This window comes from Apteryx mantelli, chromosome 27 (assembly GCF_036417845.1).
Source record: "Apteryx mantelli isolate bAptMan1 chromosome 27, bAptMan1.hap1, whole genome shotgun sequence".
In the NCBI taxonomy this organism is placed as follows: domain Eukaryota; kingdom Metazoa; phylum Chordata; class Aves; order Apterygiformes; family Apterygidae; genus Apteryx; species Apteryx mantelli.
Window position 1 is genome coordinate 8,046,592 of NC_090004.1, and position 27,708 is coordinate 8,074,299.

The following is a 27,708-nucleotide window of genomic DNA, read 5'->3' on the forward strand; positions in this document are numbered from 1 at the left end:
TTTAGAAATAACCATTTTCTGTATGCTGAAGAAAGCAGCCAGTGAAGTCTGTCCCCATCCGGTGTCAGAACTACAATAGTGATGTAACTAATATTTCTTCCTTCCTTTCGCTTTAAAGAAGTGCCATTCACAAGGGGGCATACCAAATGTGTGCTTCATTATGCCTTGTTAGAAGGCTTCTGACCTTGTGCCTTGGAGGGTGTTATTACTGTTCAGGTTGATGGAACAGATGCTATTTTACTGAAAAAGCAAAACTGCATTAAATTGACAGCACCTTATTTTATTTTTCTTGTAGCAAAAATTCTTATTTCCTATTTTATTTGCATTTTTATTATGAGAAGCATGGTGACTGAGTTACCTGGTGTTCATCTGCTGAGACTATGATGGTCTAAATAGCAGCTGGACTATGAATATGTATCACTTCATTCGTACAAGAAACTTTTGGCATATGATGCTGAATAAATGGAGGCTTCTTGGTGTTAGTGACCTGGATAGTAGCTTGTGAAATGAAGTGTCTTGAAGTGGAACACTCCAATATATACACATTATCACTTAGAAGTGATTCTTCTGTTGTTTAAATTCTTGCCTGGACTATAATATTTTCTGATTCAGAGCATATGTATTAGGCTAGGTGGAAAGGTCACAGACTTGTAGCAATATGGGTTATTCAAATCTGTTAAAAGATGCTGTATCATTGAAAAAAAGCAAGATATAGCATTCTTCAGCTAAATGATCCCGGTGGGTTTCAGAAAGCAACAAGCACATGAATTTTTATTTTTACTTTTTGAAGTTAGCTTACCTGAAGCTATATCTGATGCCTTCTAGTTCCTAATTAGGGACTTGAATATAAGAAAATGGAGTCTCTTAACCCCAACAGAATGTCGATCCATGTGCAAAGGTCAAACTGGAATTGCTCAGTCCAGAAAGACTGAGCAGAACATAAATCTCTAAATATGAAACTTAACTGCAAAGAGGAAAGAAATTCTCTTCCTCTTGTCCATTGCAGGCAGGACTAGGTTGCAAAACAGGAGGTTAACTTAAACATTATGAAAACAGGAGGTTTAAGCATTATGAAAACTTTTCCAGTGTTAAAACTAGGGGACCATGGCATTAGCTTGCCTGAGAAGTACCAAGTCTCACTGGAAGCTTTTTTAGAAGAGTTTAGACAGGGATCTGCTGTGTGAGATGAACTGATCCCAGCCTTGGGCAACAGAGGCCTGCTTGCTCCCTCGGGATGCGCTCTGGCTTGGGCTGCTGTGTCTCCGAGCTGGCATTGCAAGGCTATTTGTGCTGAACAGAGTCCCTGGCCGGGGGCGATGCCATCGGGTGTCCGAAACGGCAATGCCAGCGTGCAGTGACTGGCCAGACTGATTCAGCTGGGTGCCTGACACTTGCTGGGACACCTTTTAAGTTTCTTCTCATTCATCTTCAATGAATGCTTTCATACATGAACTATATATGTAGCTGTATAGGTATTTATAGTTGTATGTTTGTCCTACTATGAGATCCTGACACTCATCTGTAGAAATAAATACCTGTGATGCTTCAGGGCTGTCTTGAGAAAAGATCTGAAATGCAGTAAGGACTGGCCCCTCAGGCAGATGAGCACCTCGTGGAAGGGGTGGACCCCACTTTTCTTGATAGTGTTCAAATCCCGACAGGATGCTCTTTGGGGAGCTATGCTCAGCTAAATGCAAGCTGTGTTGTAGCCAAATGCTCTAGCTATTGGCTTCAGTGAAGGGGCAGGTGGGTGAAATGCAGTGGCCTGTGATGCACAGGATGCGAGGATAAATGGTTGTACTTTCTCCTCTGGCCTTAAACCCTGTGAACCTGTGAATGATTCAATTTACTGCTGATGGGAGCAATAGTGTTGTGAAGATGTTGCTCATTCCTGTGCCAGGAGGGTGCCTAGACAGTTTCAGCCCCTTGGTCTCTTTGCTGCAATTATTTATATTTAAAAAAAACTAAGTGCCTGAAGCATTTTGTCTAAAATGGTAATAACCCTCCTCAACAACAATGCAGAATACTTTTTTGATAAGATCATTTTAAAAGGTAACTGCTTATAATAATACAATTTATTCTTTATGGCTTGGGGGCAAGCTAAGATCTAAATGAAGCATGTCTTCCATTAGAACCCTACAGAAACAAACTAATAGGCTGCAAAGAAAACCATTTGTAATGTTACTATAATTCACATGATTCATTAAACAGAAATGGAAAATGATAGCACTTCCCCCTGAAAAAAAATCCTTATGGAATTACATGCTGAGATCACTTAGTTGAACTATTTTATTGACTAAGCATCTTGTTGTGCTGATGTGTAGATTATATAGGCCTGCAGCCATTTATTTTTTCATTTGCTAAAATTAGAACTGCTTTTTATTATGGGAATACTACCATATATTTTCCCCTCCAGCTGTAGCTGCTAGCCATGGCGGGGTCTTTTTCTAGGGGATTCTCTAGCAGTGGGCATTACTGGAGCACTCAAATGTATCACTAGCTTTCAGCCTCCCAGGTCATTGAGGGGGGAAAAAAGTGGAGAAGGATTGAAGGGCTATGAGTCAGATGTGATGGCTTTTAGCGGCTAAAAATAAACGCATGTTTTTTTCCCCTTAACCAAAACACGTGTTTTATGTCCCTCCAGGGGCCAGAACTGAAAAGACTGCTGTAGGGTTAGGAACTCTTGCCTAAACGAGTCAAGGTGCATTTCAGTGCAAGGTTTAGGGGAGAAAATGCAAGTAAGAGGAGCAAGAGAAGCTGTTTTTTGTGTTGTGAGCTTGTAGATTCCTGCTTTGTGTCTGGACCTTGCTGTGTGGTTAGCAAGTGCTGGGTTACATGTGGAAATGGCTGAGTGGGAGTGAATGGAGTTTTTAGGGGAGCTTCATATGGCTGTCTCCTGCGGCACCTTCATCCAGACAGAACTAAATACAAACCCTTCTTGAAAGCCTTAGCTTCCAAAGTGGCAGTGCGGTGTAGTCCTCAACAAGCAGTCATTTATGGGCACAGATGAGTCGGTTCCTGGGGAAAATCAAATTTTGTTTCATCTCTCCTCTTGCTGTCTGGCTGTCCTAATCACAGTCTAGATAATCTCCAGCCCTTCAGTAAGGGTCTAGGTTAGGTGTGAGACCTGGGAAAGGATGGGGCAGACTGCAAATGATGGAAGTATCAGTCTGAGGACTGATCTTGTTTGCCTGGCTCACTTGTCCATGGCTCCTGTATGGCAAGACATCACCAAAGATCTGTCTTGTGGTGCTCCCAGGAGAAGCTTAGGTAAAGCTTATCCTGCCTTTGAGGCAAGGGGGAAATGGACAAAGCAACCTTTCTGGGTCCCTTCTGATCCTTATTTTTCAGGATCTCTTATTATTAAAGTCTTTATTCTATGATGATTCATCTCACATAACTAAAGTGGGATTACAACATTTTGTCTTTTGATTCTTTTATGGATAGAACTTTACCCAGGAAACTCTGATTCTGAGCTCAAGAGTTAACCTCCTTTTGAGTGTCCTGTTTCTTGTCATCAAAACTACAATTGAACTCTGTTTAAAAATATGCACATAGTAGCTGGTGTTTCAAAGAGATGCTGATGTGACACTGAACTTGTTGAACTTCTATGCACAGGTTACAGCAAAAAGTAATACATGAATATAACATGTACAAGGCAAGCAATACTAGAACATATATCACATCTTTCCAGAAATCAAGGCTTCAGGTAATTCCTTTTTTGAGGCTTTGGATCTTTGCTCTTGCCTCCTCCCTGAGAGGGGACCCCCCCCGTAGTGTTGACTGCCATGCAAAGACAGCAGTGCTAAGTACAGCGTTCTTAGCTACCAGTGCTTAATGTGGAGATGGGGAATTTGTTACTCTACAAGCAACTAAAGTACTAACAGGATTGGAGTCCCATCTGCTAGGAATTGCTTAAAAACCCAGGGAGACAGCTGCTGTCCCAGCTGCACAGGACATACTGTGGGAAGAGGGATTCAAAGTGGGGAGGCTTGTCCAACTTCGTGGCAGGAGGCAACGGGCCTGCTCCCACTGCTGCAGAATGACACGGGCTGTCTTTTTGTGCTGCTGTTTGGCTAGGTGCTGTGCAGCCATCAGCTGCAGGAGAAGAGACCTTACCAGCAAAGCAAAGTGCTGGGGTTGCTTTTCAGGTGATTTGCATCTTTGGGACCTGGAGAAGTTTCTCTTGACATGCATACTCAGCCCTCCAATGTCAGCCTTGATTAATGGTGGAAAGCAGAGAGCACCATTTAAAGGATTTTGGAAAAATGGCACATGGAGCAAGTTTTAATGCTGATTTTGACAGCCCTCCTGTTTGTGGCCTTGACATGCTGCAGGATAGACTCTCTCTCTTCCAATGGCCATTCATCAGAGGTATCACAGGGCAGAAAAAGATATTAAAGGCATTTTAAATGAGTCCAGGATGACCTCAGGACTGATGAATGTGTTTGGGAGCACTAACCAATCTGACAATCTCACATTCATCAGTGCAAAATCAATCTGAAAGATACAGTGGGTTGCATCTACATTAATGTTGATGGAGGATGCTAGAATTGACAGAGTATCTTGGCACTTGCTATTTATTGCATAGGGAAACAAAATACTTGGGTTTTATATATAAATACATATGTATATATTTTTCTTTTATTCCCTCCTTTGTGACATGTTATACAGCAAGAAAAAATAGACTAGGGTAGCTAGGTATTTTGCAACAGTCTCATACATCTCTTCATTCATCTGGTAATTCCAATAGAGCATTTATTTCCATGCCATGAAGTAGGAGAAAGCTAAACTACAGTAATAAATTGTAACTTTTTTGCCAGTGTCATTTACATTTTGCTTTATTAGACAAAAGTCAAGCAATTAATCAGTTGATTGCTTAATTCAAAATTCAGTCAATTGCAATTCAGGCTTCATCATTATGCTTTCCAAATGATGAAATCTGATAAATTTGATTCTTTTGGTTGCTTGGCTGTGGGGATGGGGGGTGTAGGGGTGTGTGTGTGGAAATTAGGGTAAAGACAAGCCAGAGGTCTCAGCCTTTCAGAAACATCAGGGTGAGAGCAAAATTCCCCACAGAGTTTTGGACATCCCAATTAGGTTTTAGAAAATATGCCTAGTGCTGTGCTTCCAGAAACTGGGCACTTGGATTTCACTGATTTCAGCTGGGTTTTGGTTAGATTTAACTTCTAAAAATCAGGTGCTTTATTTCCAGATGGTAAAATTCCCGTGGTGCTGGTAACAGGCGCAAACAATAAAATACATCAGAAACCCACTTCAGTTCTGCAGTAAAAATGCAGCTCTTGCTTAGTGCTATTGAAAGCTCCTAAACAGAACACTTTCTCAATGGAGTAGGAGTATAAATGCAGCATAACCAAATATATGCTTGCTTTGCATAGAGATGCTTACTTTGCCATGAAGAATATTCATTCAATGCTCTCCTTACCTGCAAAATAGTAAATCTGCAATCCATCCTGAGTTTTCCACTGTAAGCTATATAAAAAGCTGTCATTTCCTATTGTTTAAACAATTTACAGCAGCTTAAAGAGGATGTCTCGCAGCAGTCTTGACATCTTGACTTGATCATAAACTCACAGCTGTTGTTGGGGGAGATGCTTTTCCCTTTAAGTGCCCACATGGAAGGCTGGTCCCCAATCGCCAACCATGGAAAGGTGGCTGCCTCCTGCCCCTCATGCCTGCAAAGCAGGGCTCTGCAGTGCTGGTGAGGCAGGATTGTGTTCTTCACTTCACAGCATCCACTGCTAGCAGGAAACAGGAGAAAAATACTGCTTTTACCAGCTAATATTTTATTATTAGTTTGTATTACTTTAAGAAACTCTGCAGTGGAATTGTAATCTGGTAAACCTGGAGCCCATGAAATGAGATTTTCAGTTCTGTGAGTTAGCAATAGGTATATGCATTAAAGCAGATTTACTCTCCACGTAAGGGAGATTTTGATGAGAACTGATAAATTAACCACGAGGAGTTCCGGTGCAGAGCAGGGCACAGCTCGCCTGCTGACCCCACTATCCTCATCTCACTTTATTTCATCTTCTTGCTGTGTTCAAATGACTGCCCCACAAATAAAATTATCTGCAACTTTACCCTTTCCTGCAGGGAAAGGGGCAGGGAATGTTTTTTGCAGAAGACTACATGGAAGGCTGTAAGAAGCTGAAATGGCAAGGATTTGTTCATGGTGTTCATTGCAGGGATAGCAATTGGGTCTGGAGCCTCTCGCTGTGACACAGGAACATCTGCCGAGGCTGGTTTCTTGGCTCTGATTATGCACTTTGCTCTGGATCCTCAGCACTTCTGCAAACCTGCGCCTGCCTTCCCAGAAATCCACCCTGGGCAGAGGGGCAGCAGAATGTACCAGATGTAACACAAAACCGCTTAAATTCCGCTTTAAGAAGCAGGTGTGACTTTCCTCCAAAGCAGCAGTGTTTGACTTGCAGTGTCAGGTGTGGAGGTGTCCTGCAGCCGAGCATCCCTGGTTCCTCGGACGCGGCAGGCTGCCCGGTACAGCTGTAGCATGTGCGAGAGTCCCGTCCCCACCACAACTGCAGAGTGCAGGTGCTGGGGCTGATAACCCGGCAGCCACATGCCCAGAGGAGGTGCACATGTGCCTTTATAGCAGTGTAAGGGACTAATGGCATCGCTGGATTTCTGCTCATCTTTCTAAAATCCATGCACTTTTTGGATTCCAGCACTTTGTTTTTGTCCTTCCCCACACCTTTATTACAAATTTTCTTAGGTGAAATAAATCTTTCTGTCTCCTGGGATTCTTTTTTCTCCCCACAGGTTCAGCTCTCCTGTTGTGTTACAGACGAGTTCCCTGACAGCACTGCTGCAGCTGGATTGGCCTCAGTGCTGGGATGAGGTTCAAGAAAAGGGGTTGGTGTCTGACAGCCCAGTGCTGGGTCAAGCCCATTACTGCTGTACCTGCACTCCCCGATCTGTGATGTGATATTACTGAGGTGCTGCCAGTGTTCGCCTGTCAGACTTCAGCCCTATGATCACCCTAAATAAAAGGACAGGAAGCAAAAAGGTGGCAGTTTCGTTATCTCTGCTGACACGTGTGCCTGCAGGAAGACTGCTGTCCCTGCTGTGCTGACCAGAACGATGGCAGGGCAGACCTCTGCTGCGGAAATGCTTGGCTGACTCAACTCCGTGTAGCTTGAACAAGGGGAACTTGGGTGTTTCTAGCTGCACTGGAGCCTCTCATCACAGTTCAAAGACATGCATTTCTTACAATGTACTTGGAGAAATCATGCTTTTTATGAGAAGTTTCTCAGTTCTTCCAGTCTTGTGGGTGAGATTCACAGGTGATGTAACAATAACAAATGCAGAAGGAAAGAAAATGGCATAAAATCAACTGCAGTGACAGATGTCATTGGAGATAGCTGGCAGACATGTGACAATTAAGAGAACTCATGGAGGGAACTAGGCAACAGCTCCTATGTGGAGAATCCTTGTAACCACTTCTCTAAACGCGAGCTTGGAGGCAAGGAACAAGCCTTGTGTGTTCATGAGCTGGGTACTTAGGCAGAACGTACAATAAGTACACATAATTACTGCATGCCCTCAGGTGTTTGTATGGTGCTGACACTAATAGCTGACTGGTGTAAGTCTTTGTATTTATATTCATTGGACATGGCTGACTCAGTTACATTTATTTACTTCAAAGTTTTTAATGGGATGCAATTGGAAAAGACTTATACCGAATTTGCATATTGATTTGACATTTAAGTATATGATTAAATAAAAGCTGCTGAGGTCATCACTTGACTAAATCGGCTTAATGAATGTTGATTACACTGTACATGTTAGTTTAGTGAGATCTGTATCTTTCTTCTGAATCTGTTATCACATTCTGTTCAATTATTATCGATTAGGATATGGGAAGATGCCAGTACCGGTTATGTTCCTGAGCTCATAGGTCCACTGCGTTGTGCATACAGCATGACTGGTAGATCAGAGTGCCTGCGAGCATCTAGCACATGGCGCTTCCCGTTTCACCCTTCCAGGACTGTCCTTTCCTCTTCACCGATGGCAAAAGTCACCCCCAACAAGGAATGACTGAAGCCAATGTTCAGGTCTTCAGATTCTCATAGAAGACTGCCCACATGCTCTTACACTGTGGCAAATGTGAGGTGATATGAGAGGTCATCAGCTCTCAGTAGAAGCAGGAAAGCACCTCACATTTACCAGAGGCGTAGGCAGTTATTAGGAGTTACTGATATCCCAGGAGGTTTTGGGCTAACTTACAATCTAGTGTCTTGTCAGAATCTAAACTGAATTCATGTCCCTGTGTCCTGGACCAGTCCTGCTATGGCTATTCTTTTTGTATCTTGGTTTCCCACCACTCAAATGTGTTAACAATACTTGATATTCTCATCTGAAAATCTGTTTTCCTTTGGAAATGCAGAGTCTTATCTTCCTCTCCTCTCAGCAACTTTAAACCTTTAACTTGCTGTATTTACACTAAAGGTGTATCTTCCTTTCCCTGGTAGGTAGCATGAAAGAAGGGATATTTTCATTCTCATTTGCTAATGAGTCCATTCATCAGTCTCAGGACTCTGTGATAGCAGTAGAAGGGGGATACAGCTTTCCTCTCTCACCATGCTTAGTAGAAGAGAAAAATGAGTGCACATTAGACTGAAATACAATTGCTCATAAATTCACCACATAATTGATTTGAAAAAGTCAGATGTTAGGATCCTTAAATTTGACTTGATCTTGTAATTCCAAATTCAGGCAGCTCAGAAATGCAAGTCAGTGTTTGCATTGTTTCCTAATTACCTGTGAATTGAGAATTCAAAATTTCAGGAGAAAGTGGTGTATAAGGAGATGTCTGTGTTGCATGTATTTTACTAAGCTTTTGCAGCTTCCGTGCAGCTAGATGTGCCTGCTGCTTCAGGATGTGTTGTGCTAGATGCTGGGACCCATAAGAAGGGAGTAAAGCTCTGAAGAACAACTTCAGTTTCGTGTCCCAGGTGGTGAACATGCTAATGAGCTACAAAAACAGGGTGGAAGAAAGGACAGACAGCCTGGCATTTAAGCCTGCAGCACTTAAATCATCTTGTAGTGCTGCCTTTACCAGACAGTTTGAAAAATGTTTTCATGCTCCGATTCATTTGTGTATTTTGGACAATAACTTTTGTCTATCTCATCTCATGCCTCCTTGGATAGGGACATTTCTGTGAGTATTGATAGCACCCAACACTTGTCTCCTATCAAGAGTGAAGGAAAGGACAATGTAGAGTAGCAGTAAGTGTGCAGCTTTGAGTGCCAGATTCACCAACTGAGTGCTCATGTTGTACAGCAGTTGTGGCATAATTCTGAGGTCCAGAAAGAGGAATGACCCTGGCATGAAACCTGCTGAAAGCAGTGGGATTTCCTCCGTTGACTTTGGTTTTTGCAATTGGTCTGAATATTTTAAGCCTCCCTTTCAGAAGACTGTTAAGGATGCACTCAGCCCCCAAGCATATCGAGCACTTGCTCATGCCTTTGTGCATTGTCAATCTAGGGCCTAAGTGGCAGATGAGATGGCCCTTATAGTGAAGAAAATAACTGGTCTAAGCATGTCTTCTGCCAGGTTTTATGCAATACTTTGCTAAATATGTTTTGGGATGATGAGGCTAGATCTTTGCTGCTGTTGGCTGACCATAGTCTTTTAGTATTTTGGCTTTTGGGGCTCCTGTTTTAGAAGAGGAGAGCTTTATCCCTCCATCCCTTGCCAGCCCTGTGTTTGTAGACCCTAGGCTGCCGCTCTACCTGGGGTGGCAAAGGACCTCTGCAAGCCCATGGCTTCCCAATAGTCACACTTCAGAGAAGCTTATGCACACTGCGCAAGCTCAGTGGATTGGGAGATGTGCAGTTGCCTTTGGGGAAGCTGCTCCAGAGGGAACTGAACTTCCATATGGAACATGTTTCAGTGGTGTATGCCATTAATCCTGCATGTTGAATTATTCAGGTGTTCAGAATAATGAATCATTGAACAAAGCCTGGCCTTATGCAGCTCTGTAGTAGAGCATGCCTCATGCAGCAAACCCTGCCAGTGTTCACTGGGTGGGAGTACTGCAGTTTAGTGTGTGACTTTGGAAGCCATGATCCTAAGGAATTGTCTTTCAGGCCATTTCTTGTGGCTGTCTGAGCAGTGCCTTCCACCTTACTGCACATAAGAGCTCAGGACTCAGTCACCTGTGTAGTTTTGACTCAAGTTGCTCTTCTGCACAAAGTGCGGAGCTGCAGTGGCTCCTAGAGAAGGACTAAAAGTGGTGACACCCCTGAAAAGCCCCTTCTCCATTGCTGGACTTGCAGCAGTGAGAAATGCAAGCCATTTTGTTAACTGATGTAAACCAGCTTCAACAGAGCTGTGCCAGCTTCCATCCATCACAGGTCCTGTCCTTTATCTCCATCAGTATTCTGCAAAGAGAAAACTGTGCCCCTCTTTGAAAGCCTAAGAAGAATTTGGAGAGGAAGAGGTGGTTTATGGTACTGGGTTTTAAGAATGTATTACTCTTAGGATCATACCTTAATTGTGATCACATAAAATTTCTGTAGCTGTGGTGCTCAAAGCTCAGTTTAGAACTAGCTCATAGCTCCTAAACCCAAGCCCCAGTGTGTCAGGTATGGATCTATTGACAGAATATTGACAAGAATCTCTTTCCTGAGGGCTTAGAGGTGTAATGACCATATGGGCAAGGAAGGAGAGAGGGAAGCCCGGCAATGGCAGGGTCTCCCGCTTGCCCATTTTGTACCTCCTTCAGGAGTCAAACTTTCTCCCTAAGCTTCTTCACTGACTTTAAGATAAAAATGTCTTCCTGTGAGGTGGGCAGGAAAGTGCCTGAGGAGCAGTGGTTTGACAGACCCAAATGACATGTGCTGGGCACTGCCTACCACAACAATTGTTCCAGTGTAAAAACCCAGATACATTAACATTTAAATAGAGGCTTCCCTGGCAGCCCACTGACCAAACTATGTGTACATCTGGGTAATATTATCCTAGATGTGTAAAAGCTATAATTTGGATACCTTAGAGGAAAATTGCAATCCATTTATCCTCAAATCACAGCCTGAACAGGTCCTGCTGACAACTGTACCACCTTAAAGTTAGAAACACTGACTTCCCCCCTGCGTTTCTGTTTATCCTGCTTTCTCTGTTTTGCTCCCAATGTGCTCAAAAATGATCTGGTTTGGAAACAAGTTACTGAGCAAAGCCTGGCTCTTTGGCTCTTTCCGGGCAATGATACTCATCTGTTGTAACACTGCGCTCCTTGCACCCCTGTCATGCAATGCTGATCCTGTGCCCATGGTCACTCTACCTCGGCATGGAACTGCAAGAGGCAGCTGTCAAGCTGCATGAAAATGGCTTTGCTTTTTCTGTGTAAGTGTGTGCAAAGTAGAAACAGCACTGCGTTTTGTGTGAACAGCATGGCTAGCTTTTGGATGAGTTCTTCATATTTATCTGTGCATTACTGGATTGAAATATAAAAGAGCAAGTGCCCTCAAAACTCAGTGTATTTCTGCAAAAAGGTCTGTATTGGTGAAGACTAACTTGAATGGTGTTTTGCAGAGGTGCTGTGACCTGCTTTGGTAGGTCTGCAATACAAGCATGGAGCATCAGTCCTGTGTGCAAGCAGGGCTTGCACCACTCATGTGTGCAGGCTCGCCTGTGCATGCCCACGGTAGGTCTGGGGAGCTGCTATTTGTTAGGTACCTACCCGAGCAAAAGATGCTCAGGTGAAATGGCCAGGTACACTGATCAAATGTTAGATTTTTACCCAAGTGAAAACTTCGAAACTTATCTCAGCAGAACATTATAAGGTCAAAAGGTCTAAACTTTTGCTAATTCACAGGATAGTGGATGAAAATGAATCTCCCAAACAGTGTCAAAACAGTTTAATCAATATTAGGTGGAAAAATCTTTCCAGGAAAAAAGCAAAACCAAGCTTGATTTGGACAAAGGTTGACCCTCAAAGAATTGTGTGGAATTTCTTAAAGGTCAAACTATTTTGTTTTATTTTTGAAAACTTTAACAAATCATTTTGACATATGTTCCATTTCAGAAATAAATGATTCTAATATTTCTATTTTTTTACTTTTAGTTTCAAAGTGGCATTTAAATTCATGTTAAAATTCTGCTTAATATCAGTTCAGTTGGTTTCCAACTTCTTTAGCTCAGCTCCCCAAAACATCCATTGTTTACCTAACTGTTTTTGAGATTTTTTGAATATCAAATTTAGTGCAAGACTCCTAAAGAAACAGTGGAGTGCTCTCTGGGGTGCTTAAATCCGAACGTGGACAGCACACTTGAAAATGTTTAGAGAACAATCCTCCTTTTACTACTTGGGAGGGCTGCTTTGACATTATATTAAATAATAGTTCTTGTCAGCCACCAACTTCCCTGACCCTAGGGTCAAGGAGCATGCACAAAATGGGTGAAAAACCCAGAGAATATAGGGCTACAATTTATAATAACTAACAAAATAAGTTTAAGTCCCAGTGCAACCCATTTAGTGAGTATATGAGCTAAAATATATTGCAGCTGAATTGCTGAGTTTGTCTGTTTTTCCCACAGAGCTCATTAAACCTTTTTATGTAACATTGCTGCAGCCACACTTTCCAAATGTGCATTTCGGCCAGGGCTTTCATGTATTTTAATTCTTTTTTTGTCCTTTCAGTTTTGGAAAAAAAAAAAAAAAAAACCCCTCATTCAACAACCTAAGTAGCTTAAGGGGCAAGTAAAATATCTTGTTTCTTTTGAAGAGAAGATCTGGTGTTTTGTTTTAACAGTGCAAATTCATCCTGGAAAGAAAAGATACTGTTTGTTCCCAGCTTCAAGAACCTGAGTAATAGGGAACACTGTCAAAACGAAAGCATTCAGCGTGAAATTCCCTGGCGAGTCAAAGGCAGCCGCAGCCTCTCCACTGAGAGCTGATGGGTTTAGCTTTGGCTTAGTGCACTGAGAAGCTATGGCCACAGGTCTCTAGGAGCAATTAAAAAAAAAAAAAAAAAAACAAAAAAAACCCTCTTATCAACTTAATGTGTGGTGCCCACCTAAAAGTCCTGTGTGCTGGCTTGTCTGTTCTGCGTGCTCCTGCCTGAGGGACGGGCTTTGATAGCGGTCAGCAGGAGGTGTGCATGGCTGGTCCACCTCCATGACCAGCCAGTCTGGCCATGATGTTGAGATCCAGCTGATCAGCAGGTGACTTGTGTCTTGCACCCTGCTCCTGGGGAATCCTCAGAGTTGGGCTAACTTCTTTGAGGTGCTGCTTTGTAGTTATTACTCTTGTTTTCTATTGAGTGATGGTATTTAGGCAAATAACTCCCCATGTGACCATCTCTGGAGCTTGTAGTGATAGTGTTTCAGAAGTTTTTCTTGCTCCTGGCACCTCTTGGTGCCACATGGGGAGAGAGCCCTGTCCTGGGTGATAGAAATGGGCCTGGCATGGAAGCCCTGGCATCGGGAAGAAGGTCCATGGTGCTGGGTGCCAGCGCTGCCTCCTGCAGTGTGTCCTGGGAGTCAGAGCAGGCTGCCTTCCCCCTGCCCTGCTGGACATCTGCAGGGATGGCTCCTGGTTAAGGAGGCCACCTGACCTGGAGTGCTGTCTGTCACAAGCCAGAGCAGAGCTGCAGGAGGGTATTAGAGAGAAATATTCAAAGAGCAGCCGGGATATTTAGCCCCCAGAAGGACATCCTAATGAATGATGCAAATACTTCCATTAAGGATAAACTCACCAAGTGCTGCCTCGGTCTTGAGAGCACACAGTAATTGACTTGAAACAAATTATTCAAAGCTCAGGAGATGCACACCAAGTTTCTGGCTTTGTCTGCTAAGGAGCTGTGGGATTTGGATTTTGAATCTCCTTTTTTTTGTGTGAATCTTAGAGCCATTACTGGAATTGATTCTTCTGCTACTGATTCTGCATATTGTTTTCCCTCCGCTAACTGTTACCTGTTCTAACTCTCTTTAATTTTTCTGGCTCACTTTCTCATTTGAAATCTCACCTAAAACTCCTCTGACCTTCTATTTTCAGAATCCTAGTGCTGCTTCATCTGTATCCGATCCAAAACTTGTTGATTGTGATTCTTCCTGCTGACTTGCATGGGCTAGTGTCCCTTCCTTCCTCCCTGTGCCTGTGCAGGGTGAGATTTTGGGAATTTTTGTTCCCATGGCTGCTGATGTCTATTAAGGTATATGCTTTGTGGTGAGGAACTGCTTTGGGGCCAGTTGTGCTGGAAGCTCTATGGGGCTGAGCTTATCAGGAGTGTTAGATCTCCTGCCAGCTGCGGAGGGAGGGTGAGGACTCAAGATGGGAAGACGGGTAAGATGTCCCAGAAATATTCCATCAGCTTTTGGCTATGTCTGGCCCTTCCTTCCTCCTCTGTCTCCTTCTCTCCCAACCCTATAAATCCCTTTATGCTGGTTGTCATGTGAAGAGAGCAGGGTGTGCCTGGACATCAGGGAAGAAGAGGCAGAGCTATTACAGAGCAGGCGGAGAGCTGGAGGGACACAGCAGCCTGGGAACTCATGGGTCAAACTTAGTCTCTGCCCCACAGCTAATCTGAATAGACAAGACAGGTGTGGGCAGGAGGAAAGCGGCAAGATTGTCTCCCAAAAGATGATCTGGGCATAGGGAAACTCAGGCTTGGATACAAATTAAGAACTAAACACCTTTGAGGATCTAGTGTAAGGGACTTGCCCAGGGCTATGCAGGCTGGCTGTGGCAGAGCTGGTGATGCTCTTGGATTCTGTGGAGTTTTCTGTTTCGGACTCAATGCCTTCCTCCCTTTCCCCGTTTCTGTAACCCCTGGAACAAAGCCTGGCATATTTGACAGCATCTTAGCTGCCCCAAGGCAAACATTAGATTTAAACACTTCCATGCTGTGTAGGATAAGTTCTGTTCCCTGGGGCATGTAATGGCTGAATGTGGAGGTGTGGAAGCCCAGAGAAGAAACCCATGAGCTTGGAAGCTGCATGGGGATTTTTTCAAGGCAAGATACTGCCAAGGAGCAAAGGCAATGAGGGTCATGAATACCTTCTTTCCCTTTAATTGGCTTCAAGGACTTAAGGTAACTGTCAGGGCTAAACTAAGAGTTTACCAATACACCTCCAAAATGGACCAAATCCTAAACTTCACATTAAGTTCTTAAGAATTTCTGATGTCTTGGATCAGCTGAACTGTTCTACTTTAGTATGGCTGCTGTTTTCATATGAAACAAAGTTCAGTATTTTTAAAAATTATGGTTATTGTTTTCAGTGAAATTACCCTGTTCCTGATTAAGTCTTCTCTGAGTCTTCATGAAATTTGCTGCTTGAAAATATCTGTGAAGGGACTTCCTGGCTTAGTTGAGAAAAGACTCATTTTTCAATATTAATACATTTGCGACCCATCCTCTGCTGAGGAAACCCTCAAGTTCACACAGACTGCTCCTTGGCAGTTCAGAGGTCCAGTTTAGAGCCCAGTGTATTTACTTGGGAATTACCTCTGAAGAACACCATTTACTGACCTGGCAAAGCCCGGATTAGATTTTGACTTCTGATACTGTATATCAGAGGCAGGATGAGTTACTGGAGTAGAAAATGCAAACACTACATTTCCTTTGCCTCCTTTGCTTATACTCCCTTTCCTCTTTCTAGATAGAGCTTTCAGTCTTACAGACGTAGGAACAAAATGCCAATGTGTATCAAAAGCTGCTGCATCTTGGACTGGCAAAGACCAATTTCATATTTTAGCAGGGCCATTCTGTTTCCTCTGGATACACCTGGTTAACACTCCCTCTCTTACTTGGCAAAATGCTTCCTGCCTCCTCTTAGCCCCGTGTTTCTCTTTGGTCCTGTAACAACTTTTTAGACTTGCTTTTTCCTGAATTTCAGTCCTTCCTTTCCACCCTGTTCAGTTTTGTAGAGCCTCCACCATGTCAGCTTGCTCCCCTCCTTCCAGCTCAGACTCCCCTGGCCTCTGCTGCCCCTTTCCTGTTTAGACCTAACCAAGTTGAGCTGCAATCAGTTTCTCCAACTGTTTCTTAAACAGTGGCAGATGGAGCTGTATCGGCAGAGGGGTGTTTCATGCAAAACAGTGCTTAATTTTTAAGGAATTTGTTAGAAACAAGGATGAAGGTTTGCAGGTTTTGTTTGGGAGCTTTTTTTGGCAGTTTGAAAGAGGCAAAAGCATCTGACAGCAATCAAAGGAGCAGCTGCCTTGCCAGGACATTGTGGCTCTCCTGATGGAGTTGAGACACCTGGCATTTGACAGTGGCAAAATGAGGAGACTCCCCTTATTCTCTCCCATATCTCTCACACTTTTCTACCCCTACACTGAAAACTGCTAGCATACACATCTCGGCTCCTAGCCCGTTTAGCACTGGGACTCTAAAGCTTTATGTAATCAGTCTATAGATGTAAAGTGAATTTCATGCTGGTGGAAGGCACCAGGGTTGCCATCCTGGAAGTTACTTCCCAGGAACAGGTGCTTGTACCCAAATAGCACCTGGGAAATCTGGAAGCTGTTTTAGGACAAGTGAACCCAAACCCAACAGTTGGAAGTAAAAATCATTGCAGAGTGGTGCAGCTCCTCCAAGGTCAGCAGGGCCTGCTGGTCCAAGGGAGGAGCTGTCCCCAAAAGCCTGATGTAATGGGGGGGGGGGGTGTTACTTGGCTCTGGAAAAAGGGAGAATGGCCAGTTTTCTGTGGGGATACTAGTTATCTCATGCTTCAGACAGGCTGGGCAGTGTCCCAGCACATTTGTGTGCCAGGAGAAAAACATCTGAATTCAGTGGGACCATCACTTGTTGCCCACCTCTGCAAAGCAAGGTTTACACTGCCTGAACAGCTTCTGCAGGCAGCATGTCATTTGTCTGCCTGCGCGACCATCGGTGTGATCTAATGCCAGGGTTCCCCGCATGGGCAGCTCCGCTTGCTGCCTTTGAATGCCTCTGACAGCGCTTTTGTGCTATTGACAGAAGTCGAGGCTAGTACACAGTTTCTTAATCGCTTTCTGGCAAACACCGTTAAGCCTCATTAATGCAAATTAACAGATGATCTATTTTCTGAGTCTCAGTCCCATCACATGAACTTACATTATACAACAACTTAAATCAATTTTTTAGTCCTTACTACAAATTGATTTGTGGCTTTTCTGCTTGGATTTGATTGGGCCAACTAAGCCCTGAATAGCAGAGTTGTGCTCTGCTCTGTTCCCTTATTCTCCACTGGAGGGAACAAGGTGAAATTCTGAGCAGAGTTTAGTTTAGTAATGGAAGGGAATTGTGGACTAAACGCAGGAAAGACTTAGGGCATGTATAAGAAGAAACTTTGAATCTGACCTGCCTTTGCTTGTTGAGGCAGATGTTAAGAGACCCCAGGAGTACCTGGTAATCTGTTTAGCTCACCCAACCAGCTGCTGACTAATGGTAAATCACAGCAGCCTTGTTAATCTGCAGGCAGATGAAGCATCTGCGAGCACTGATTGCAGGATGCTGTAGAAACTATTAGCCTGAGCTGGTTCTGGTTGGGTTGTGGCTTGGGCTGAGCTGGGTGTTGGATTTAAAGATCAGAAATCCTTGCTAAGACTTTTAAATACGTTGAGGCTTTTGTTTGATTTTCCTTTTTGGAGGGGTAGTGACAGAAGACTGCTGAAGCTGGTGATGGGAGAGCAGGGGTGACTGGTGCTTCTCTGGTACTTGGGAAAAGGCTATCAGGAGAGTGAGGGCTTCTCTCTCACTTCTTGCTTCCTGACTCCTCATTATTATTTCAGGGACAAGAATACTAAAAGGGTGGAGGCTGGAAATCATAAGTTCACTTTAAAATGGAAAGGTCTCTTGGGCTCTGGCCAAGTAATTAGGTTCCAAACTTGAAATGTCTGTCTTGAAATGAGAATTTAATGAATTAGCTGCATCTATCAGCAGGTGCTGAAGGGACTATTTTAGTTTAAAAGCTAGGTATAATCCTGGCTTGGCACATACAGCTTAATTACGGTCAGCTTTGACAATATACAAAAACATAAGGAGAGACCAGAGTTTGGCCTGTGCAGCTCTGGGATTTAAAAATTATTTTAGAAGTATTGAAATTGCTTTCTAATTTACTCTGACCTGATAGTAGGCCTGTTGAAGGAAGTTAGCTTGATCGCTTAGTTGGATTGCGTTTAAACTTGAGGCATGCAATAAGAGTTCAGCCTGGGGATACGCAGGACTCCCTGCTCTTGACAGGACTGTCCCCTTGCTGTTTCCAGTGTGGGTTTGCCTACAGCCCTGAGAGGTGGCAGGCTGCCTGGAAGGCTGTGCTCTTGGAGAGGAGCACTGGTCAGGAGGGCTCAATGTGGTTTAGTTCTGACCAGCGCCCCAAAAGTGTCCTGGCTGGCCTCATTTTGTGCCTGTGGTCTATGGGGCTAGCTGGAGTGACCTGTATAGTGGGAGTTTGGCTTTAGCCACTGCTGAGAACAGCCGGAGCTATTTTGCACAGCTACAGTGTTTTTCCTATACAGCTAGTTTTCAGTCAAGTTTTGCTCTCTTTGGTTCCAAGAATTAGCATAAATTAATCTCAGCATCTCTGTACCCTTGAATGCTGAAATTCAAAAAGAGCAGACACTAACAGCTAATGCTGTAAAACTGAGTAAGATCACGAGTAATTTCTAATGCAGTATTAGGGAGCCAGCACCGTGGGCTCAGATCACACTGGAAGCAGCAGTAGTGCGACAAAGCTAATGTTCGTATGGGGTGACACTTGAAGGCAATAGCATGGAAGGGGCTTTCCAGTTGTCCTGTGGAAAACACTGTACCACAGCAGAGACTTACTGTCATAGGGTGCTTGAAACCTGACCTCTGCGTGCAAGGCACCTGATGAGCTTTAAACTGTAGAATTGAGCTAGGGGCTCAAGGCACTTGTGCAGGCCAAACTCGCTTCTGCAGTGAGATGAGTTGCAAAGCAATTCTGGTCCTGGTGCAATAACCAGAGAACTCCGGGGCTGGGGCAGTGCAGAGCCAGCCGGGGAGATGCATGTTGTCTTTTTCCTCTAATGCAAGCAGAGCAGTCTGGAGCTCTATTCTCTAAGCAAATTCAGTGAGCTTAGTCTTACAGACTGTTGGAAATCTGCCTGGAAAACTGAGTGAAGAGTAGAGCAAAAGTTGCCATCACTTAAAAAGCTGTGGGGAATTCAAGTTGTGAATAATTAGTAAACAAGGAATCCACTGCCTTTATGTATAATAATCAAGGAAGTGTAAATTATCACAAAAACAAAACTGAATCAGCAAACTTAAACACTTGTCTCAAGATATGTAAGCACAAATATTGGAATAAAGCCATAGTCCGTCTATAAAATGTTGCTTGAGCTGTAGACTATTACAGATTTCTTGAAGTCCCTAGAAACTCAGTTTTTCTCACTTACAATTTCTTTTCAGTTGCCCATCGTCTCAAAGGCATAAAAATGTAGGTTGATATATCAGTGTCCTAGAGTTTGCTTCATGTTTTTTGGGGGTGTGCTAATGCTGCAGAGCTGGGCAAGGGCATGTTTCAATATGCTGTGAATGTTTCCTATATGCTGGAGCTGAGCTCCCAGCTCCTGTCAGGGGTCTGCTGGGATGGGTGCCTTTTGCACTTTATGCTGAGAAAGAATTTTCTCCAGCTCTGTAGTCCCAGGGACTTATTTTAATGCATTTTGAGTAGATGTGAAAAAGAATTTAAGGAAGCTTTCCACACACCGAGAAAGGTCTAGGGATCTGTTTTTAAATGCAAAAAAAGGGAAAGGGAGTGCTTGCTTACTACACATCTGAGGTATGGAAGCCACCAAGAAAGTAAACAGGCAGGAGAGACTTTGGTTGTGATGGGTGAATGGAAGCAATCAGGTGACTCTGGGAGGCAGGACTTGCATTAAAATAGGTATGCTAGGATATAGTAAAAGCTTTGTGTACTGTATCCCTAGAGGAAAGGGATGAATATTAAACCTAGTGAAAAATTGTCATGAGAATGTGAACCATATCTAGATTTGCAACTAATGTGAAGTTGGAGAAACACGACAGCACTTCCTAAAGTCCTGAAGAGGGAAAGGAAGAACTTAGCTGATCATCAGAAAGTCTTATCTTGTTAGCCTGGTAATTCTGCACCCAGTATTTATTTAGCAGTCAAATCTTATTGTCATATTTTGAACAACGCATCATTAACTCTGTTATTTGTCCCATTAACATAGTTGATCATGTGCTAGAGTTTGCCAGTCATCATGAACACTGAGTTAGTGCATGGCTTAGAGCACAGACTAAGATGTGAAGACAGATGTGTGTGTCTGGCCTGATTATAAGCTGTAGCTGGCAAAACGGAGTGATTTAATGAAGTTTTGATACAGCTCATCAAATACTGAAATGGGAAGATGCAATATTAATTTAGAAACTCATTATCATTTCAATTGTAGTCATTTTGAAGAGTGTTAATAACAGGGGAGCTTGAGGCAGTTTGGAAAGATGATGTATTATTCTAAAAGCAAAAATATTCTTCAAAATTATGTTTCATTTGACACCTAAACATTGAGCATATTCCTATTATCACCATGTAATCAATTTTTTGCCATGTCTTCCACGCTAACAGAACGTAATCACTTTAGGCATTTCATACACTGTATATTAGGCTTCTGGAGTGTCTAGGCAGGAGGAGCTGAAAACACTAGGTTGACAACTTATTTTTTAATCCTAAATTCTTCTGTGGAATTAAATGACTTCAAATCCTGTTAATGACAGCAGGACCTCTACAATCAAAAGAAAGATGCAAATGTGTCATCTAAAATGTGCTCCTTCTGTGTCAGACTGACATTTATTACATGTGGTGCTGACCACAATTGCTCTAAAGGCTTTAATCCCTTTTACACTAAAGTTAGTGCACCTTGGGAGAAATGAATTGCATCTTGTTCTACTTAAATAGCAGCATGATTCTCAGCTAAGATCAGAGTCTATTACTGATGATAGAAGATGCAGGAATAATATAGCCTGATTTTTTTTGTCCCCAGGTGCAATTTAATAGGAAAACTGGCACTGAACTTATGAATTGAACAAATTTGGACTGATTGTTATTTGGAGATTATATGAAACCTGTCCTTTTTATGCTGACGCTTTCTCGGATTGTAGGTGTAGTTTAAGTGCGCAGCCTAAATTTCTCATGTTGCACAAGCGATAAGTTTAGCCTCTAAAAAGCAATCCGTTGCAGCTGGCAGAAGGGGACATGCTTTCCCATGAAAAGGTGTATGAGTGTCACTGCTGTCAGCCCCTATAGAATTTCCCTGTTCCTCAGCTCCTGAGATGTCCTGAGATGGAAGATAGGCTTGCGTGCCTGAACTATGCCATGTATGGCTGAAACATGGGAACAAATCTCTAAATGGATGCCCTGTCTCTCGTGAGCAGAAGCCCTCCACCCTGCATTTGAATTCTCAAATACCTGTGGCAAGTTCACTGGTGTCATCTGTTCCTTTTTCCTCTTCTACCTACCTAAGAGTAGCAATTCCTGGGCGGTTCACTGTATGCTTTGGGGCTGTATGCAAGGCACATCTACATCCTATTAGTGCTTTGCTGTAACAGACAGGATCCCTCTGAAATCGCTGCTTGTAACTTGAATGAGCTGCAGTCTGAATAAGCACTTAATGACAGTCTTCTGACAGTGGTGCTTGAGCAAATTTCCCATCTAAAAGCAAAATCAAGGCGATATTTTGAGTCTATTCTTAGTCGCATCCATTTTTATCTGTAGATATTTGAAATTCTCGAATGACCTGGCAGGGCAGTTTCTTCCTAATGTTTTAAACTGAATTCCTATCCCACTGCAACCCTGCGTCATGTTGCTGAGATGCAGGGAGAGACCCTGGGCTCCTCCTGAGCTTTGATGTGTGAGGGGCAGTTCAGGGAACTGCTCCTGGCTGTCTGTGCCAGGGTGTGCACAGCTGAGGAAGTGTTTCCTGGTGCAAGCAGGCTCTCAAATTGCTGCAGGTAGCACAGGACCTGTGAGAAGGTCGCCGTTGTGGCTCAGCCTCACCAGTCTGCCCAGCAGCTAGCACTGTGGGCGCCGGTGATGGCTGAGACACTCGGGCTCCACCAGAATAAAGGCATTTAAAATACCTGGTCCTCTGTTCTCAGTTCTAAATGATTGGGAAGGATAAAGTCACCTCCGGTGGTTGGGGTACTTTGGGTTTGAGATGAGGAATGAGTGAAGATGTGTGACTGAAAGATCTTGTGCTGCATGTTCTCTGTCATAAATAAATTGTTGTGATGGGCTCAAGCAAAAGTTCATAGAAGAAACACCTGCAGGTTTTTCCTTGCCTCTACTGTCTCACTGAATGAGGATACCAGTCATTTAAATGAGGCTGGGTGCTGTGACATCTGCCAGCGGAGACTCCATACATCCCTCAATGGCTAGTTCTTCCATCATGAGTAAGGATTTTGCACTTATTAACTTTTTAACCAAAGATGAGCAAAGACAATCCTGCTGCTCTGACTCCAAATAAAATGACCAAATTCTTATTTGAGGAAATATTTTTGTAAAACTAATAATGGAAAAAATCATTTCTTCAGTAATTTTATTGCTTGGTCCCAGGTTGGGACCCACAAGTGTACTGAACATCCCCTTGCCCAAACCTCAGCTCTTACAGCCATATCTGGACTGTGTCAAAAGTTGCAATTTTCCCCACTGGGGAATGAGTATAGCTGCGATCAGAATTATGCTTTGCCCCTTCTATTTCAAACTTTTTGTACTTTTTCCTGCCCATAATGGTGATATTCAAGCCTTTGACTGTGCTATAATGGCCAATTATACAGTGCTCTGCCCTAGGAAGCACTGTAGGACAAGGTGGCCTAAGGGACAGGCTATATATTAGCTTCTGACATGTTCTCATTGAATAAAATCTATAAAAAATAAATCCTTGTATTAGGCTGCTAGTTTCACAATTTAAATCAACAAAGGCCTTAGCTGCATCTCCAGTGCTGACTGCTCTTTCCATGTGATGAGGAAAGATAAATAACGAGGTAATATTTTACTCTTCAGGTTCTGCCATTGGCAAATGCTTCAAAATGCATTCTGTGAATTTATGATGCTGGTGGCAGGCTTCCATGGCAATCCTTGTAATTAATCACTCAGTTTAACAATGAGGAACATTTCATTGGTCTGATTAGCACCAGGTGAAGTAATTAGCACAATTAATCAGGTGCAGGGTAGGACTGGGATTGAATTCAGGCAGAAAAACTTTTGTTTGAAAACAAACTCTTTCCTTTCCTGTGCTTGAAAACAGCCCTTGGTGTCAGGTGCTCGATGTGCTGAGACAAAGCTGCTCTGCCATGCTGCTGCGGCTGCCTGCTCTGGCCGTGCCAGCCCCTTCCACCCGGGAGAGGTTCCCAGTGCAGGGAATGAGGTTGGAAGGAAGAGGGTCCATGAAAAAGGTCTCTAATATGAAAACAAGGTCCAGCGCTGTTTGAATCTGAGGTGACCAATGTAAGCTGCTTGCGAATACCTGTGGGAAAGCAGCAGAAAGTCCAAAAGATGAATGACGCATTTTTGCATCGTTTGCTTGAGTGAAGTAATTGCTGGAGATGTTGCTTTGCTTATTACAAGTGGTGCTGTAGTTTCACTGACAGATTTTGTGGTTGTGACCATTCCATACTAGAACGCTTTGCTAAGAGTTCTTAAAAACATATTCTTTAAAGGTACTTTCTCTGTTTTGCTGCTTATATTGGCTTTCAGCTGCACTGTTTGCCGAGGAAGACTAACACCGTAATGAATATTTTACATGGATCAGTTTGCTGTAATGGTTCTAAACAAGCTAGTGACACCACTCACTCCAGTGTCAGGTTAATGTGACAGTCTCCCTCAAATAGGTCTGCAGTCAGTACTGGAACTTTCTGTTCTGGTGCCTTCACCTTTGGAATTCACCCTATATCTACATGTTGCATGAGTGGCTTTTAAATTGCCCCTTGAAGCTCACTTCTGTATCATGTGTATATATACTCACATCCAAGATTTCAGTGGTTCTAGTTCATTGTGTTATAATTGGATAGCCACAGGGAGATCGCTGTCAGAATTGATAGGCTCCTAACAATTTTTCATGTCTGGTGAATTATGCACTTTTTTCAGATGCTCATGTATTTATATGTTCCCATGGTGCTGCATTTCCTTTAAAGGAAAAGCAATGACAAACTAGCATCTCAAGCATTGGAAAGGGACTGATTTCCTTTAAACAAGGTGATGTGTGCAGCTGGCTAAAACAGCAAATAGAACAATTTGGAAATAATGTGAAATATCTTGAACTGTAGTTACTCTCTTATCCTATGCCCTCTTAAAGACTCTTCCAGGCTTTCCAAATCTAGGTTGGTTACGTGATGTTTATGAAGCGGTGCCTGTCGATGAACATCCTGTGGGACAGGCAGCAGGTGCTTTATCTCTAGCCCAGTCTCCGTGAAGTCCTGCCTCCAAGTCGGTGGCTGCGGGGCAACCTTCCATCTGGCTTCCCACATGTCTAGAAAGGGGAATTTCCTCTCTGGGCTGTTAAGGTGGGAGGATGTCTTTCCTGGCTGTGCTCAGCTGCGCAAGCTATGGACACTCCAACCTCTGTGACCTCCTTCTGTCTGACAAGTGCAGCTGAAATTGTTCGGCATTTTCAAAAGGTGGTAGAGCAGCATGTGTCCATGCGGGGAGCACGGTCACACAAGCTGTAACTTTGGAAGACAGGCTAAAGAAAATCTTGCTGTGATGCTTCAAATGTTAAGTTCCCTTAACCAGAGGTAGGAGGCTGCGGCGGGGGCTCGGTGTGCTGTGTGCACCCCCGGGCTGTGCTGCCTGGGCTGCAGCCCGTTCTCCTCCTGAGAGCGCTCGTGTGAAGAGCTCCCAGTCAGCTGCTGACACTGCTTTTCCTCTGACTGGGGTGCTAGCTGAATCTTGCTTTGTTTTGAGACTTCAGGATGTTTTAGAAATATTTATGGGATATAGATTATAGGTGTTCGCATCTGCCCGGAGCTCACCTCAAGCATGCTAACACACGGCAGGGGACCTCTTTTCTTTGAAGTAACCCTTCAGCCTTGCAAGCCTCCAAATGTGTTCCAAAAGGAGTCTGCTAGAGGAGTTTGTGTAATTTCACCATGCTTTCAGAATGAACGTGCATATTTCCACTTTTGGAAATAGTCTATCACACTTGAACAAGAAGCAGAAAAAAGGAAGATAAAATTGAAGACCAGATTAAGCATTTTATCTGAGGGTTTAATCAGACAATCTGTGGTGAGCTTTGCCAGAAGCAAAAATATTTCATTGCTTCTCTAATTACTACAGCCACCCCGAAGGGAGAAGTTCTGATGAAAGCCTTATCCCTGCAGAGAACGAAAACCTTGTGCATGTTCCTTTGAGGTCTGTTATTAATGCATTCACCTAGAACTAGTAGCCGCTGGCTCTTACTGGGTCCCCTGCGCAGTAAGCGGGAGGCTCTTCCAGGAGCAGGCAGGCGGCAGTCGCAGGGAAGATCTGCGGTGCCTTTGTCCCCATTTTACAGATGAGAGCCTGAGACGGGGAGAGGAGCTGACTCCTCCAGATTGAGGCAGGAAGCCCGTTTTCCCAATGCGTCTGATCAGGGAGCTCTTCCCCTCTGGTAGAATTCAGTGAATCCTTTGCTTAAATTATAGAGTGCATCAGTGACTGAAGGGACGTAGAAAATACCTCTCAGTCCCTTGCAGTTGATGGCTGTTCAGATTCGTTTTGTTTACCCAGTGTATTTGCCTTTTTAAGGGTAAGGCCAACCATTAATTTAGTAACTTCTGGGCCCAGCAGATTCGGAAGCTTTCAAAGGTTACTGCTCACACAGCCTAGTCTCCCAATCCCCTGGGACTCGCTATGTGAAATGGTGGAAATGGTGCATGATGAGGGAATGCCCTTTGGAAAAGGTTAAGCCCGCTGCCAGTTTATCATGCAGCGCTCCGAACAGGGGAAGAGGGCCTGTGGGAAATCAGAGGGAAGCAGGCATGCTCGCGCTGATTAGCGAGAGCCTTGCTGTCCTGCGTTCACCAAGGAAATAGGAAGAGGTACATGCAGAATTAGGATGAGCCTTGTCTCCGTGGACAGAGCAGTCCAGGACGTAGCTGCAACTGTTTAGTTTCAGCTCATTTTTAGTCTCACCGGAATGCTCATACAAAACCTCTCTTGCAATGTTTGTGATGGAAGCTTCTCCCCTCTTAAACCAAAAGCTGTTTGAGTTCCAGCCTATTGGTAAATTACAACGCAAATGCTTTTCATACTGCCAGTGGCTGTGCTCATAGTTTCATGGCTTTTTGGTGATGTGTAATTCTGCATGTGGTTTTTATTCTTCCTTCAGGTGCTGAAGGGCAAGCGGGACACAACCCTAACCTGGATAACTGGAAGGAATGAGAAAGCTGATGCTTAACCATTAACAGTTTGTATCTTTGGAGACAGTCCTGTGTGAGCTCTCCTTTGTGCCTAGGAGATGCTCGTGTGTGCTCTGGAGGTGGTGGTTGGCCCTTTGGTATGTTTTCCTTCATGGGGCAATCAGAAGCGGGAATATTGCAGTCTTGTGGGACTGGTTCTTTGATTCCATCTGTAAGTCAACAAGATGTTCAGAGAGCTCCAAATGTCTTCTGGCTCATTCTTCGTTATAGTACAGAGAAGTTGGTAAAATATTTCTTAGCATTATGGGTTGCAGTGCAGTGAAAGCCCCTGGACAGCAGTAGTGCCAGTGAAGTCCAGCCCGGCGGAGAGGGCAGCACGAAGCCTGTGTGCTCTTCCCCATCCTGTACTGTGCTGCTCAGGAACGAGTTCCCCTTTGAAGGCCAGAATTCAATCTGCAGTTTTATGGTTAGACAAAGGCTTATTTTGCAGCTCATTTTTATCACTGATATTTTGCCTTCCTAATATTTTCCTTATTGCTAACCCAAAGTGCCTCAATTATGTAAGAATCATGAGAGCTTGAAAATCCTGACAGTTTCTAGTAAGTACTTCTTGGATTACTCTTCTTTGTTCCTGTTTTTGTGCAGTGAAGTTGCACTTCGGTTTTGTTTCTAACCTGACATCCAGGAGAACTGAGATTCTTTCACTGCCAGCTGACACAAGGAGAAAGGGAAATCTAAATAAAAAGCCCAAGAATTTGCAGCCTTGTAGTAAATGAAAGATGAGCTCAGCTCCGTATCACTTGTATTCACTGCCTTGGGGGGAGCTTCCTTTGCAATAGGAAATCCTGCAGGTTCCTTGTCTGCAGCTTGCTTTGGAAGGGAGTGTTCATGCAGTTTTTTCAGCTCCATTAAATAGCACAGCTGCCCAAGCAGCTAAATGAATGAGGCTAATGAACATGTGCACAAGCTGATGGTTCAGGAGCTAAATTGCCTGGGAGCAAAGCAAAACAGAATTAGGCAAGGAAAGAACCTGATTGTTTTTCAAGTGATAAAAGATTGGCATGAATTACGGGAGGCATTAGAAATTTTGAAGATATGTAGGTTTAAATTGTTACATTTGTTTCAAATTAATAAAGATGGGGGAACAAAATGCCTGTTCAAAAGTATCGTACACTAAGGTTTCAATCTGATTTACTCGGATTGGGCTAAGAATTAATGTGTCTGCTTTTGGGATTAAGAATTATTTTTTTGTTGTGGGGGAGCCCACTCAGAACAAAGATATAATATAATAGCTAGTTGGGAGCCAGAGTAAAAGAGATGCTGTCTTAGCAGGTACAGGCTGGGCTGTGCTTCAGCAGAGAA